Source organism: Corvus hawaiiensis, chromosome Z (assembly GCF_020740725.1).
Source record: "Corvus hawaiiensis isolate bCorHaw1 chromosome Z, bCorHaw1.pri.cur, whole genome shotgun sequence".
NCBI lineage: Eukaryota > Metazoa > Chordata > Aves > Passeriformes > Corvidae > Corvus > Corvus hawaiiensis.
The window spans coordinates 62,681,379-62,698,454 of record NC_063255.1 but is presented as its reverse complement, the minus strand read 5'-3'; positions in this window follow the sequence as shown (position 1 = coordinate 62,698,454).

Here is a 17,076-nt window from a genome sequence, read left to right as displayed (position 1 = left end):
ATATTCACAAAAATATTCTTCCATCGGCATATATTTTGACTCAGAAATTAATTGTGTCCAAATGGTCTTCCAAAAGTCTTTGGTAAGAATTAAATCCCAAGAAACGTAGAAAAAGTTCTTAAACAACCATGAAAGGAAATGTTTCAGTTCCTTTTGAGCTTGAATTAAGCTAAAATTTACAAATCATTGTTCAAGAATCTTTTCAAGTTTAAGATAAATGTCCATATGCGGCTCTGAGAGGCAAGAGTCTTTCCACAGTTCCTCCATAATTTAGAGATGGAACAGAAAAACAAAAACAAGAAGAGGAATCCAGAGTTTACTCACAAATCAGTCACTGTAGGGATCGGGGATTGTTCTGCCCACATTATCTACCATTTGTTACAGTGCAGATACTGCAACACGCGTATCAGACAACGAGGCCTGTGGAAAGAGATATATATGGACTGATTCTTGATAGATGTTTCAGAGAGATATTTATTTCTCCAGCCACATGGCTGGAGATCTGCCAAGGAACTGCGGCAATCACGGGACCCAAGGGTCCTTGCCCGTGCAGGGGAACACAAAACAACCAATGGGGAATGAGGCTGACCAGGGCCTAGGGAAACCCTGTGTCTCCCCCCCAGGGCCCCTCTCCCAGGACCACATGGCGAGGGAGGGCCCCAACACCAGAGCATATTGCACAGGATTGCATCCAGACAGTTCTTGAATATCCCCAAGAGTGAGGGAGACTCCACAGCCTCTCTAAGCAATCTGTTCAAGTACTTGGTCATTGCAAGGTAAGAAGTTCCTCCTTGTGTTCAGGTGGAACTTCCTGTGCATCAGTTTCTGCCCCTTGCCTTTTGTCCTATTGCTTGACATCACTGAGCAGAGCCTGGCTCCATCCTCTTGGCACCCTCACTACAGATACTCACAGACACTGATGAGGTATCCTCTCCGTCAACTCTTCTCAAATCTGAACAGGCCTAACTCTGTCAGCCTTTCCTTACCGGAGAGATGCTCCAGTCCCCCATTCATCTTTGTTGCTCTTTGCTGAACCCACTCCAGGAGCTCCATGTCTCTCTTGTCCTGAGGAGCCCAGAACTGGACACAGCACTCCAGATGTGCCTCACCAGAGCTGAGTGGAGGGGCAGGATCACCTCCCTTGACCTGCTGGGAACGCTCTTCCTAATGCACCCCAGGACACCAGCAGCCTTCTTGGTCACAAAGGCATTACTTAAGCCACATAGACAACCTGCTGTCTGCAGATATCTTGTCCTAGTCCGGTTACGTGTCAATCTTGTAAAACATAGCAGGACTATTTCTTCAATTAGTTATGTATTTTGCTTAAATAATTATTTTCTGCTTTTCCCATGCAAGGAAACAGACTCGATATCCCTGCTTAAACTTTCTCTACTTCCTTCTACAACAGTTTGCATTAACAGCAGTATTTCAACATAAAACCAGTGGTAAAACACTCAACCTTATATTCTCCTGTTTAAACAAAGAAGTAAAGGAAGCAAATAGAATTTGGATATTACCCTACTCAGAAATTTAAGGAGAAACACTCTTGTTATATTCTTAGTTATGTGTTTATGGTATGTTAAAATACTGGACCTACATTCATTGTAGTCTCCAAGGGGACTCCAAAATGCTGAAATACACTGGGAAACTTCATCAACTGCTATTGAAAATTTCTAGTGTAACAAAATAGATTGCAACTCCAGTTTTTAGAACCAGTCATTCAAATTACATTCTCATCCTCCTCTTTTTTAGTGTATGTTAAGATTCACTTATTCTTCTACCTAGCAAGGGAGAATATATAGTCAGGAGCTTCATGTGATAGAGATCTTATAAACTTTCCCTTTGCTAATTCATAAGATATCCACCAATAAATAATAAAATCCTGGCTTTCAAAAAAAAATTGCAGACTTTTATAGTCATAAACCATTTCTGGTTTGCATTTTTATGAGCGTATTTTTAAGAATCATTCCAGGGATGAAATTAAGGCTTATTCACCTTGTGACAAGCTCTTGATTCTGTTAGCATGGGTACTGATCACAAACTTTTTGCTTACGGTTAAAATGGTTAATAATTGTTCTTACTGTACTTCTATAAAATGCTTCTGTTGGTATCCATGTGTAAAAGGGTCAGAGTTAAGCTCCTACTGGACAGCAGCCCTCCTTAGAAAACCTATATCTATAATTCATTTCAGTTGGGACATGTCTCCTGCTGCTGATACTGCAAGCTCATATTTTTTCTCTATCACCCAACTCTTGAGTGTTTTTTCAGCATTACAATTAATTTATTATTTTGTATTTAATTTAGTATTTTTGTTCTGGGATAGTTTTCCAAATAAAATCATAACTTAGTGTAGCAATGGGGAACAAAGACGACAGAAACCTTTGTATGTCCCAAGAAGATCCGCTTATTTCCGCAAAGCCCCTCTCTTAATACCTTTAATGCCAGCTGAAACCAAACGGAAGCCTAGCAGAACTCAACAGCAGAAGGGCACCCATTGGCTGGCACAGCTGCGCTGCTGCTGTCCACACGTCCCATCACCCAATCAGCTTCCTGCTCATACGCTGTCCACGCGCTCCTCCAGCCAATCACAAGCTCACTGCCAAGTGTCACTCAACCAACTCTGTCTTCACCCGCAACTGCCTCTCACCCCTCACCTGACTTCCAACCATCCAGCCCGCAGCCGTGCCTTTCGCACAGGGCCTTCTGGTGAGCATAAGCCATAACCATTCTAACAAATATAACCCCATATTCCCCAACTTAGAATCATCTTTTGCATTTTTCACAAATCACAGTTAAAAATTTGGGACTTTCTTAAATAAAAGCTCAGAAAATGCACCTGAGAAAGTATTTGACGAACTACGACTTAACTGTTTCCTGTTCATAGAAAGCGTTTCCCTTAATTTGTCTCAAACTGGGGCAAATTGCCAGGGGTGAACATTCAATACCTCTTAAGTATTCCAATATAACCAGTGCAGTACTCGGTATTGAGATATTGCAAGGGTGGAGATAAAAAGAGTTAGCATTCAAATCACTAATGAAGAGCAACCATCTCACAGGAACCATAAACTTAGGATATAATGCAAACCACTGAAACATATGCTTGTTTAATCCCTGCAGTCACTGCAGAATTTGATCTACACTATCTTCTGTCAAAAGCTTTAGGAGAGAGGTATAGAGACTATAAGTACTGCATTCTACCTGATATGAATGAAATTTTAGTCAACACTATTAAATCTCTCAATGACATTTAAAGAGTCAAAAAAAAAAAAAAAAAGAACCAACAGATTCTCATAGATTCTGGGATCACTGGGCTTTTTTGGCTAAAAATGACAAATTGATTTCTCATCTCTAACATTAGAACATTAGCATAAGATATAGGAATTGTAAGTTAGAAGCAGGATAATCACTTCACTTGAGAAATTATTTAAATAGCTTTCCATTTGTGAAGCAAAATAGATCAAACCTTTTTGAAATTTGGAGTTAAATTCCCTAAAGATTTTGGGTTTCTCTCCTTTTATATTTTTTCCCAGTTAAACGGACTTAGCTATTCCTGTGCCTAATAGATTTTCTATGTAAGAGCAGCTACAAAGAAATAAGCAAGGGGGTAAATTTATATCTTCTAAAACCAAACATTCATTAAGATTTTGATTGTATTGTACTGTACTTTGTATTGTATTGTACTTAGGATCCTATCCTAAGTCTTGATAGGAACAGTTGTATGCGTCAGTAGATTGAAGTGATTGGGTTCCTCAGAACATGTTTTATGACAGCACAATGAATAATATTTGTGGGAAATTTTTCTGTAGGTTTGATGTCCTAAAGAGTAAGTTTTCAGTAATTCACACAGAAGTAAAATATTTTCTGTCAACATGTACAACCCCACAGTTTTCATCACATGCACCTCTACCCTCTGGGTAAAAACACTCCTCTCTCCCAAATGTACCTCCTCCTGCTTCTTCTTCTCCTCCTTCTCCTCTTCACAAGGTGGCAGTAACACACTCTGCCCTAGCAGACCCCATTTATCTCCTGGTTTGTATTCACACGGACTATGAGGTCTAACCACTCTTCCACCTCTCTGAAGTTCATTCCTACTTTCAGCTGTTTCCCCTGTACTTTAGAGAACAGTTATCATTGCCTTAGACAGCCTCAGTCAATCATGACCATATCTTGCCTTTCTTCAGCTGCTGAATTTTAAGAGTCCCTAAATTCCTTCCTCTGAGAGACAATGCTGTATCACTGACTCAGAGAAACTGAGCAAGCTAGCTCCTTTAACTTTTCACCATGTCACTCTCCTTCACACAAAATAAAAATAAAACCCCCTTTAATAACATGAAATAAGAAGCATTGTACTGGAGAAATGCAATAATACTATATGGGTATGATACATGTATACTTAATTTTTTCGCTAATATAAAAAACCACTTGTAATTGTTCCCTCGATAAATATGTGAGAAAATCAGATAGATTACTCTGGTGGCTTTGCTTTGTATTGTAAGGTGACAGTAGTTCAATTTCATGTTAAAAAATTAGGACTTAGCAAGACAAATTCTTATTTCAAATAAAGCTACAGAATTACTAATGCCTTTAGAACTTCACTCCACATAAGCTCTCCAGACTTTACTGGCAGCAATACCGGTGTCTGAGCCACTATACGTTTCACTCACCACTAAATGGACATATTGCCACAGGACAATTGAACAGGTTCATTATATTTTACTTTCCACTACAGTTTTGTGAAGCTAATTGATCATTGCAAACTTTCATCAAAATATTTTTCCTGTACTTCATATTTTATACATACAATAATACTACTACTTTGAATGATTCAACAACTTAATTGACCTATAAAATCTCAGTATGACAAAGGAAATATTATCGTTTGTTCTAAATAAAATATTAACAGATAGATTTCCTTTAATAGAAGCAGCTTTTAAATTATTGTAAACTACAGTCGTAATTAAATATTAGGAATTCATTAGTTATTCATACAATACAAGAGATAACTGAAAAGGCTATCTTTAAAACCAAAATTTCCTAGACTGTACTTAATGGCAAAAATATCACAGTATGATGCATTGATGAAGACCTAGTTGCTAGTAGTAGTACTATGATATTGAATAGTATCTTACTGGTGTTACTTATTTTCTAGACAAGAAGAAGACATAACTAATATTGTTAACAAAATTATTGTCTTTTACATCTTTTACTTCCAGTTCTCACAACTATTTACCTGGATTTCTTGCCTAATTATGGTAAAGATATCAGGTATGCAAAAGTGTTAGAAACAAAAAATGCTATGACAACAATATGGCAAGAATGACCTAAAAAAGTCGTAAATAAATATTAAAATGAATGTTATCTCTGAAAAATGTGTTTTTCATAGGATCAAAGAATATTTTGGGTTGGAAGGGACCTTTAAAGGTCATCTCATCCAAACCCCTGCCATGGGCAAGGACATCTTCAAATAAATCAGGGTGCTCAGAGCCCTGGCCAACTTGACTTTGAATATTTCCAGGGATGAGCCATTTACCTCTCTGGGCAACCAGTGCCAGTGTTTTACCACCCTTATTGTAAAAAACTTCTTCCATATATCTAATCTAAATAAACCCTCTTTTAGTTTAAAACCATTACCCTTTGTCATGTAGTAAGATGCCCTGCTAAGAAGTTTGTTCCCTTCTTTCTTAAGAGGCCCCCTTTAAATATTGAAAGGCCACAATATGATCTCCCCAGTATTTTCTCTTCTTGCAGCTGAACAACCCCAACTCTCCACTTTTCCTTGCAGGAAGGAAGTTCCATCCCTCTAATCAGTTTTGCAGTCCTCTACTGGACCTGCTCCAACACATCCATGTCTTTTGCTGAGAATCCCAGAGCTGGTTATAATAGTCCAAGTGCAATCTCATCAGAGAAGAGTAAAGAGGGAGAATCACTTCCCTCAACCTGATGATCACATTCTTTTCATGAAGCCCAGAATGCAAGTGCACGCTATCATGTCCAGCTTTTCACTGACTAGTATCCCCAAGTCCTTCTTGGTAGAGTTGCTTTCAATCCCTTCATCCCTAGTCTATATACCTGGTGTTTCCCCAATACAGGGGCAGGATCTTGCACTTAGCCTTGTTGAACCTTATGATGTTCCCATGGGCTCAATTCTCAAGCTTGTCCAAGTTCCCCTTGATGACATCTCATCCTTCAGGTGTGTCAGCAGTACTACAGTTTGGTTTAGTCTGCAAACTTGCTGCGGATGCACGTAATCCCTCTGTCTACATCACTAGTGAAATAATTAAAGAGTACTGGCCCCAGTATGGACCCCTAAGGGACACCACTGGTTACTAATCTCTCTGTGTATGTTGAGCTATTGACCACTATCCTCTGGATGCAACCATCCAGCCAATTCCTCATCTGCTGAACAGTCAACCCATCAAATCCATCTCTCTCCAATTTAGAGAAGAGAATGATGTAGGGGACCATATCAAAGATCTTATAGAAATCCCAATAAATAACATCCATAGCTCTTCCTTTGTCCACTGATTGCAGAAAGCCACTGGGTTCGTTAGGTAGGACTTGCCCTTGGTGAAGTCATGCTGGCTGTCTTGAATCATCTCCCTGTCCTCAGTGTGTCTCAACAAAGGGAGGATCGGGGTGAGGCTGACAGGTCAGTAGTTCCTTCCCAAGGAGGGTTTATCCCTTTTAAAGATGGGTACAACCTTTTCCTTGTTTCAGACACCTGGGACTTCACCAGACTGCCATGACTTCTCAAATATCATGGAGAATGGCTTGGCAAGTACATCAGCCAATTCTCTTAGGAATCTGGGATGCATCTCATCTGGTCCTACAGACTTTTGTATGTCCAGGTTTCTCAAGTCATCACGAGACTGCTCCTCTCTTACACTGGAAATGACTGTGCTCCACCAGCCCCCATTCTATTGTCTATCGACTTGAGAGTTGTGGGAAGAGAGGTTGCCATTTAAGATTGAGGCAAAAAAGTAGTTGAGAACCTCAGCCTTCTTCTCAACCACTTCTACTAGCTTGTCAGTCTTGCTTATCAGGACTGGTACCCTTTCTTTTACCTTTTTTTTCCTGGCTGACACATCAGTAAAGCTTATTCTTACTCCTTGTTTGCCTTGCCAAGTTCAGCTCCAGCTGCACCTTGGCCTTCCTCACTTCATCCCTACACAACCAGACCAACATCCCTATACTCTTCAAAGGATACTTGTCCCTGCTTCCGTTGCCTGTGCATTGGCTTCTTGACTACAGCTTGACCAGCAGATCCTAACTCTGCCATGCCAGTCTCTTGTTTTCCTTGTACAATTTCTTGCACTTGGGGTCATGAGCTCTTACAGTCCATGGAAAGTGCCCTTAAACATCTGTCAGTTTTGTTCTGCTCCATTGTCCCTGATGGCAGTTGCCCAGGGAGTCCTATTAACTAACTCCTTGAACAGCTGGAAGTTTGCTTTCCTAAAGTTCCAGGTCCTAACTTTACTCTTCACCTTACCCATATCCCTCAGGACTGCCAACTCAGGACTACCAGCACATGATCACTGCAGCCAAGGCCGCCTTCAATCTTGATGTCACCAATTAGCTCACTTGTGTTGATGACCACCAAGTCCAGTAATGCACGCCATCTGTCAGGGCTGTCTATGGCCTGTCTTAATAAGTTGTCCTCTAGGACACTTTAGGTGCCCGTAGATAGCAGATACCACTCCAGGAGTCTCATAGATGTCACAGCACAATAAAGATTATTTTGGCTAGAAACTTCAGACAAGGTACTTTAAAAATGTAAAGGTCACCCGAAAAAAGGGCAGAGAAAAATCTGCTTCTATCATGCTGAGAAAGATAATATTTTGGAAATGAGTAAGGTTATGAAAATTACTGTTTCAATGTATAAAAGAGAAAGTGAAGGGAAAGGAAAAAGACCTGTGAAAAAAGACAGTGGTTGTAAATTTTCCATGAGACAAACTATTTTTTTGTTTTTACAGTAAATAAATAATATTATATAAATTTACAAATAAAAATAATGAGTGCATAAATCAATTAGTTATCTAAATTATTTTTTAAAAGCACTGAAACTGTTACAGAATATCCCCCAATGAAATTAATTTTCCAATTTCCAGTTTTTCTTATTTTGCACTTTGACAATATTCTCCAGTGCAATGGAAAATAACAATATCTGATTTTAGCTTCTCAGGGCTGGGTTGCCCAGAGAAGCTATGAATGCTCCATCCCTGGAAGTGTTCAGCGTCAGGCTGGATGGGTCTTTAAGCAACCTGGTCTAGTAGAAGCTGTCATTGCCCGTGGCCGGGTGGTTGGAACTAGATGATCTCTAAGATCCCTTCCAATCATAGCATTGTTACAATGCTATTACCTTAACTAAAACTGTTAATACAAATAAAACTTTGAATATGTTGAAGCCTGTGTACTTGTTAATTCAGAAGTCTTTTAAAGCAAACTTAAGACACATCAACTGCAATTTTTATCATGTAAGCATTTTTTTTTCATCCACAACACTTGGCTAATGCATCTGGAAAAAAAATAGGCAAAAGCAATCTAGAACTGTTTTCTTCTTTTTATCTCATTGTTTAACAGTTAGATTCAATTGTGATAGATTAACATATTTTAAAGGAAATGAACTTTAAATTACTTCTAGTTTCTGTGTGAAAATTTTATTTGTGCATAGATTTCTAATGTGTATACATTTCTAATGTATTAGAAAAAGATTTCAAAACAACTCATTTGAGGAAACAACAACTAATACAGACCATCAACACAATGTAGTTCAAATAATTTCAGTTCAAAAGGGAAAGTGGTGTTTTGATAAAATACAACTTAATATGAGCATGTATCTGAAATACTTTCATGCATTCATTTTTGGTTTAACATCAAGTTTCATCCTAGAAAGGGTTGGCAAGGGTAATATTGGGGTTTTGACAACTGATGGTAAGTCTACCACTTTGATGCCAAAAATGAATATCGAAGAAAATTCATTCAGTTTTGCCTTTGAAAAGCTCAGAAATTAATGTCAATTTAATTTAGGATGTTAGTGACTCCATCCATGGTGAAAACATATTTATCAGTTGTCTAGTGACAACAGGCAGCTTTCTAAAATACTATGTAATTTTCAATTGCACTGATAAGTAGCTCTTTGTTCTAAAAATGGATTGCAAAAAACAGCATGGAAATTCACAACTCTTCAGATCTTGTATTTGATCCTCATACTGATCTCAACAAAGATTAAGTCCCTCTATACACTTTGCAAATCTTCTAACACAGAAATATACTAAAACACAGTTAAATAAATGGAAATGCAGTCATGAGCTCTGTAGACCATCAGAAGAGCATTATCAATGAACTTCATGAACATTTCAATAAAGAAAATACCTGATGATTTTCAAAGATAACTGATGTATCCTTGCTTTAAATCAGAGAGGTGGAATGAAAAGGATGCAAGATTTTATCTTTGAGAATACTTTTCTGATTTTAAGAGTGCTTATTTATTCCATATGGAAAGTCAGCCTCTTCCTGTGTTTTCCATTTAATCACCAACAATTTAAAGTACCAAACCCATATTGTCAGTTGACTGCTAGTGACTAAATCACTAGCAGCTGTAATTGCTGGCAATCACATTTCACTCTTGGTGAAATTTTGGAAAAATTGGAAAGTTCACTCTTGGAAAAATTTCTGAGTTCACTCTTGGTGAATTGTGGTCCCTAATCATAGATTAGTTATGTTCTGCAAATACTCTGTAAGTATTCTTGACTTTATGTTGTCCAAATATAACAGAATTGGTTTGGTGCCTGGGCCACTGCAGTTTGTCGGATTATTTTGGTGAAATTACATGTAACCATGAGAGAAGTATGAAAAGACGTTAATGCTCTCCAAAGAGCTAGTATCCCCATTCCCTAAGGTGTAGATTCTGGACACTGAGATGACAGTTTTCAGAGAAGGTAAAATAGCAGGGGGAGATAGAAATAGATCTCCAGCATGAGGTGGATGTTGCTATGGCTTCAGGCACTCACAGCATGCAAAATGTACAAAGCTACCATATGTTCTATTGATCTATTGAGGAATAGGATATGACTAGCTTTAATATCTCATCAGCTACCACTCTCCTCACACTTCTAGACTACAGCTTTCCATTTCAAATACATGTAATTTTGCTGTGGAGGATGTTCCACCATGTGCAGCCATGCAATATAAGCATACTCCAGTGGAAGTCTTACGGCTCACCAGTAACTAGGAGATAAGGAATACATAAGGTCTCTTATTTCCTTTCTCTCATTTTTTTCTTGTAAGCTTCTCCAGGAAAGTTTTACTTCAGGTGGCTGATTTGCTGAGAGATGAGTAAGTCACACTGTTGAGAAGAGTGTGACTTAATTACTGGGTTTTTTTAAAACAATAAAAAATGTCATGATTTTACTGTGAAAATTTAGTAGGACACTGAAATATAATTAGTCACTGTGTGAAAGAATGCACGTATGATAAAAGTCCTCTTGTACCTGATTATAGTTTCTACTTACCCCTCCAGAGCGACCTATTTTTAAAATTCTGAGGACTAGATCAAATAGAAAACTAGATTCTAGCACTCTAGATAAGCAATAAGTTCTGAAAACTAAATCAGCTGAGTATCAGTTGAGATTACTCCAGCATGTGATCAGGTTACAGACTGAGAATAATATGCTGACCTTTAGCCTTATGAATTAAGAAGTACTGTTACAAAATGCTGCCACCTGTCATTTGAATGAACATGTTTCCTCACCATTCCTAGAAAGGGTGAATCTGGAAAATTTCAGTCCTTTAAACTCTAGGAGAACACGACAACTTTGCAATCCATCTTCATTGTGTGTTAAATTCAATTAGGATTGAATTTATGCCAAGAGGGGCCAAAGGTTGCCATCCTACAGATTTAAAGGCTGAGAAAAGATTACAAGGACTAGGCAAATTGAGGAAGACTAAAAGCAACAAGAAATGTTTTGTGAGATCCCACTGACTCTGTACAGTTCTGGTGACTCCAACATAAGGAGGACATGGAACTGTTAGAGCAAGTTTAGAGGAGGACCATGAATTTGATAAAGGGACTGGAGCACCTCCCCTTTGCAGACAGGCTGAGGAAGCTGGGGCTGCCTGGAGAAGAGAAGGTGCATGGAGACCTCATAGCAACCTTCTAGTATCTGAAAGGGACCTACAGGGAACTTGGAGAGGGACTCTTCATCAGGAACTATAGTAATGTGACAAGGAGTAATGGGTACAAACTGAAAGAGGAAAAATTTAGGCTAGATATTAAAAAGAAATTCTTTATTGTGAAGGTGGGTAGTACAGAAACAGGTTTCCAAGGGAGGTTGTGGACACCCCAACCATGGCACTGTTGAAGGCCATGCTGGACGAGCCTGTGAAAAACCTGGCTTAGTGGACCAACCTGCCCATGGCAGGGGGTTTGGGTAAAAACAATCTTTAAGGTACCTTCCAACCCTATTATTCTATGTTTGAGAAGAGTCCTGTATGCTCTTCTCTCAGGTAACAAGCAATAGGTCAAGAGAAAATGGACTCAGGTTTCACCAGGGAAGGTTTAGATTGGTTATCAGAAAAATGCTGTTCACTGAAAGGGTGGCCAGGCATTGCCACAGGCTGCCCAGGAAAGTAGAATCACTATGCCTGGAGTTGTTAAAAAAATGTGTAGTTGTGGCAGTTTGGAATATGGTTTAGCATATGGTTTATGCTGGGTTAATGGTTGGACTTCATTATCTTGGAGGTCTTTTCCAACCTCAACGAGTCTATGATTCAAAAAGAGATTTCTCATCACACATCCCAGTAAAGACCAGTTCTTGTGCAAAGCTCATGAGCTCACTGACAGCCTATGTGTGGGCACAGTACTCATAAACTGAAAAGAGGAAGACATATGCAGAGTGTTTGGCTGCAAGGAGCCAGCAAACAACAACAAAATAAAACAAATGATATCACTATGTATGAAGAAGCATGCTTTAGGAGACAAGTCTCCTAAAATGTGAGTTGAAGGCTCTCCCAGTTATCACAATGAGACACCCTGTGGAACTACTGGCATTATCACGGAATTACAGAATGGTTGAGATTGGAAATAGCCTCTGAAAGTCAGCTGGTCTAGTATCTCTGTTCAAGCAGGGCTACCTAGAACCAGTTGCCCAGGCCCATGGTTTTTGGTTATCTCCAAGGTAAGAGACTACAGCCTTTCTGGGCAATCTGTGCTCAGTGCTCAGTCAAACCTCACTGTGAAAGCAATTTCTCATTTTCAGAGGGAACTCCCTGTGTTTCAGTTTGTGCCAATCGCCTCTCATTCTGTCAGTGGGCACCTCTTAAAATCAGTCTGGCTTTGCACTCTCACTTCAGGCATTTTTATACATTAACAAGATCCCACCTAAGGCTTCTCTTCTCCAGGCTAAGCAGTTCTAGCTCACTCAGCCTTCCTTCAGAGTGCTCAAGTCCATCACTTTTGTGGCCCTTCATCAGTCAGTCTCTGGAAGCTCCATATTTCTTTTGTGCTGGGCAGTGCAGAACTCATCACATAATTCTTGGTATAGCCTAAAAAGTGTGAATAAAGGGGATCCTCTCCCTTAACCTGCTGTTAATACTTTACCTTATGTGTAACTCAAGACATCATTAGCCTTCTTTTTGACTTGGTGTCCACCAGGTCCCTGACAGCCCTTGCTGCCAAGCTTCTTTCCAGATCAGTGGGCCCCAGAGAACCCTCTGATATGCAAGACTCCATCCTCAGGTGCAGGACTTTGCCCTTCCCCTTGTTGAGCATCATGAGGTTCCAGAAAGCATACATGTCCAGTTTGTTGTAGTCCCTCTGGATGCCAGCATGACCCTATCAGCCACTCCTTCCAGTTTCCCATCATCAGTAAACTTATCGAGGGTACAGTCTGCCCCATCATGTAGATCATTAGTGAAGTTTTTAAATAATATTAGACCTAGTATTGACCTCTGATACATACCACTAATTTCTAGCCTCCAACTAGACTTTGTTACACTGATAAGAACACTCCAGGCCCAGTCATTAACAAGTTTTCATCTCACTTCACTATCTGATTATCCAGCCCATATATAAGGAGTTTGTCTATGAGCATCTTATAGGAGACAGTGTCAAAGGCCTTACTGATACCCAGGTATAAAATATTCCCTGCTCTCTCCCCTCACCCACCAGGCCAGGCATTTTATCATAGTTGTTAATCAGGTTGGTCCAGCGTCACTTCCCCTTCAATCCATGCTAAGTACTCTTAGTCATCTTCTTGTTATTCACCTTCCTAGAAATTTTTATCATGTCTAGTTGTTCCATCACCTTTCCAGAAACTGAGGTAAAGCTGATTGGTATGTTACTCCCTGGGTCCTCCTTCTTGCTCTTCAAGATAGCAGAGACATCTGCTTTCCTTCAGTTTTCAGGCACTTATCTCAGTGCCATGATTGCAGTGATTGATTAAAGACTATAAAGTGTGGCCTCTCAATTCCAAGCAACTCCCTCAGCACTCATAGGTGCATCCCATCATGGCCCATGCACTTATGTATGTCCATTTTGCTTAAATATTACGTGACCTGAACCTTATCCACCAAGGGTGCATCCTTGTTCCAGCCTTTCCTCCAGTCTCTGAGGAAAAACGTTGACACAAACAAGATGTTAAGTAACAGACTTTTCCATGTCTTGTGTATCCAGGTGCCCTTTATCACTGAGCAATGTGTCCACATTTTTCCATCTTTCTTTTATTGCCTGCATACTTGCAGAAGCCATTCTTGTTGTCTTTAGTGTACATGGCCCTATACAACTTCATTTAGGCATTAGCTTTCCTGACTTCATTCCTGGTTGCTTGAAAAATGTTCCTGCATTCCTCCCAGGTCACCCAACCTTGCTCTCACGCCTTGTATTCTTCCTTTTTTGTCTGAATTTGTTTAGTGCCTCTGCGTCCCTTTTGGAGCAGTTCCCACTTTGCCCGGTCAGCTCTGGATGCAGTAGGCGGTGGGGGCCAGCCTCCGGAATCCGGGAGACCAGAGGTCTGGCTCGTGGGTCCTTCCACAGGACCGCAGCAATAAAGGCAGGTGGTGGAAGAAGGAGGCAGGCTCAGTTCTGGGTGAAATCCGGAAGGTTTATTGTGCCTCCAAACATGAGACCTCGCCTACCGGGGATGCCCAAGAATGAGCAACCCGGAGGGCTCGAACAGGAGGTTTTATGGAGGGGTGGCGACAAGGGAGGGATCACAACGGTAACCAATCAGGGAAGGTGCGGTCTATGGGATGAGGGACACACAAGGGAACCAATCAGGGGAAAGGAAGGGAGGGACCCTTTCCCCATGGCCAATCACTCGATGCTCCGGCCAGAGCTTTCTAGAAGCCTGGGAGGGGTGCCAGCGCGATTGGCAGGGGCCTGGGACGAGACAAAGGAGGAAAGTAAGGCAATTACCATAAAACTGTGAGGGTACAAACTGGGTTGTTACAAAGGTACAGAAGCCAAGGAGAGACCTGGACTGAACCAAACCAAGCACACTCCCACAGTTTAGGAGCTCTTTGTTCACCCATACTATCCTCCTGGGATTTTTGCCTAACTTCATATTCATTGGGATGGGAGTCTCTTGAGCTTGAACGAGACAAGCTCTAAATATCAACCAGCACTCTGGGACCACTCTTCGCTTCAGGGCCTTATCTCAAAAGCCTTTTTTGAAGTTTCTGGGGCATGAGCTTTCTTTTCACTGTCCACACCACCCCAAGAATCCTGAATTCCACCATCTCATGGTCATCGAAGCAAAGGCTGTCTTTGATCTTCATATCCCAGACAAATCCATACTTGTTAGTGATTATGAGGAGCAACAGACCATCTCTTCTTGTGTCATTCAAAAAAGGTTATCCTGAATGTGGTCCTGGGTTACCTGTGTCCTACTGCATTGTCCCTCCACTAGATACTGGGGTGTTTAAAGTCCCCCATGAGTACCAGGGACTGCACACATGAAGCTGTTCCTATATGTCTATAGAGACTTGTTACGGTTTGGCCAAATTTAGAAATATATCCTCTGAGAGAAGGCACAACCACCCCTCTCCCACCAGGTTCGGGAAAAAATAAATTTTCCTCGAAGGAAAGTGAAGGAGATAAAACTATTTATTTAACAAACACATGGGAAAGCAAAATAATGCTAAATGATAAAATCTTTCACTGTGGAAGAAAAATCTGGGGAAGTGTTGGAGTCCTCCCTTTGGTGTCCTCGGAGCTGGGGCTTGGCCCAGGGCCAGGCCTTCTGTGCTCAGTGGAAAGTCCTCCCAGTGTGCTCTGATGTTAAAGCAATCAAGCAGTCCAGTAGAAAAGGGAGAAAATCTGAAATTCCAGGGAAGGAAAAATTCAACTCTCAGTCTCTCTCCGGAAGAAAAGCAGCTGAACTACTGTCCAAAAAAACTGTCCTCAGGGAACAGCCAGCCGGACGCTTCCTCCCTCCCCTGCCACAGCTGGAAACAAATTGCTATCTGTGTGTGACCTTGAACAAGCTGCAAACTGCTTTGAAAAAGTTTTGCTCTGTTTTTCCTTCCCCCTCTCAGGCTCAGTTTAGAGGCAGAGAAAGGCACAAAAATTAATTTCTGGGCATAGGCAGCAACATGGGATACACATCATAAGGTCACCCCAAGCCAAGAGTTTAATCTGTCTTTTCTTCTTGGTCATGTGTCCTACAGCAGACACCCACTATAATGCCACCTTTACCGGTCCTCTCTTTTATCCTAAACCATAAATTCTGATTTGTCTCCTCATCCATTTCCAGGCAGAGCTCTGTACATTCCAGCTGCTCTCATATAAAGTGCATCTCCCCTTCCCTATATATATATATATATAATCACCTTTTGGCCTTCCTAAAGAGTCTCTATCTCTCCATTGTAACACCCTATTAATTAAATTCAATCCATTTCAAGTCTGACTCTGAAAAAGATGCCACAGACAGCCCAGAGCAGTTTCCAGGCATGACTAGTTTGTCTTGAATGTCAATAACTGATAATACACCACTGAGACCAGAGCAGACTTCCATGAACACTACCGGGATCATGCATAAACAGCTGCAGTGCAGGAAGATGTCTGTAAAGGAAGATTTTATAAAATCAGTCTTCAGTGTTCTGAAAAAAACAAAACAAAAAAACCCCAAACAAATGAACAACAATGACAATAAAACTCACAACAGAAAAAAATGAATACTGTAAAGTCAGTATGGTCAAACTGCAAATAGCCCAAGCTAAGCCTAGAGATAAGAAAAGGAGAAAGACCTATGAAGACTAATTTACCTAGGATATGGGAAAATGTGTCTTATGATCCCACAGGTTTCATCTCTTCAAGGCTGGTAATATGGACATGAACACATCCCAACACACAACACTTGTATTTGCTGTGTTTTCTGGTAGCGATATTTTCATCAGACTCCAAGAGTATGTCAAAGTGACTGCTTTTTCTGTTCTTTGCAACTGCTGCTTCTAAATTACTTTACATGAAATTATGAGCCAGAAATGGGTACGTGGTGAAACCAGAGACCAAATCTCCAAGCTGTTCAATTTTCTTAAAGCTGGAAGTCAGCTGCTTAGAAGAAGAAAATGGATAATGTAAGGGCATTTGCAAAGAGTGTATCTGGTCCTTGATATATCTGGTCAGGGCCTTTTTCAGTGCAAAGAGAAGTAATGAGAAAAGGAGGTCATGAGAAAGAACATACAGACAGAAACCTGGTGAAAAAATCATAAGGGAGGTAGTGATGAGAACAAACCTGGACAGCCACACTAATTTTTAAGCACTTGTGAAGTGTGAGAATTTTAATTTTTAAATATGACCATATGACCTAGCATCTATTCAAATGTGGATCATAAAAAATAGAGAGAGATAACATCCTGAGACATAAAACATGACCCATTAGCATTAGCAAAGACAATAATGAGCAATAAACGTGGTCAGTTGCATTTACTGATAGGCTATCAAGAAACTGCAGACAGAAGAGGGCTTTGTTATTGATGAAGACTAAACCTGAGGAAGGGGGATCTGAGGGACCAAGCGAATGGATGAGGGGTACGAGAAGCAGGTAGGAACAAATCAGAGGGTAGACAGAAAGGTGT